At 46.2% G+C, this 513-nt stretch overlaps 1 long non-coding RNA gene across 1 annotated transcript in view; it reads left to right on the top strand.

Moving 5' to 3' along the window:
- Nucleotides 1-209: 209 nt before the first annotated feature.
- Nucleotides 210-513, top strand: part of LOC138635873 (uncharacterized) — a 3,374-nt gene continuing 3,070 nt past the window's right edge. Inside the window, exon 1 of the long non-coding RNA XR_011312187.1 lies at nt 210-489. This is a non-coding gene — a long non-coding RNA (uncharacterized lncRNA). The remainder of the gene's footprint in view (nt 490-513) is intronic.

A 513-nucleotide genomic window follows, 5' to 3' on the forward strand; every position in this document is an offset into this window, starting at 1 on the left:
GTGTTGGTCAGCATGATCTGATCTAAAACACAATTAAGATTCAGTGTTGCAGTGATTTTAATAAAGATTTCCCCAAAATGTACAAAACAATATGCCAATAGCGGGACCATCGTCGGTCAGGTCAGCATAGCATTCCATTTTGATTTCCCTCTGACTCATGAATGCTATTCACTCTGAAACTAAATCCATCTCACTGTTTTCTATCGCTTATCTGGAGTCGGGCAGTGGCAGCAGGCTGAGCAAGTTAGCCCAGACATTCCTCTCCCCAGCAATGTTTTCCTGCTCCTCCTTCCCGAGGCGTTCCCAGACCAGATGAGACATATAATCCCTCCAGCATGTTTTGGGTCTCCTACCAGCTGGACATGCCCGAAAAACCTCCAATGGAATTCGCGCAGAAGGCATCTTAATCAGATGTCTGCACCACCTCAACTGGCTCCTTGCAACGCGAAGGAGCAGTGGCTCTGAAGCAAAGTTGTTTCTGCATCAGCAGTTAAGTTTGATCTGATGTTTTGG

This window comes from Brachyistius frenatus, unplaced genomic scaffold (genome assembly GCF_029030835.1).
Source record: "Brachyistius frenatus isolate BFR_SWC_R1_liver_20210118 unplaced genomic scaffold, ASM2903083v1 Contig_334, whole genome shotgun sequence".
In the NCBI taxonomy this organism is placed as follows: Eukaryota; Metazoa; Chordata; class Actinopteri; family Embiotocidae; genus Brachyistius; species Brachyistius frenatus.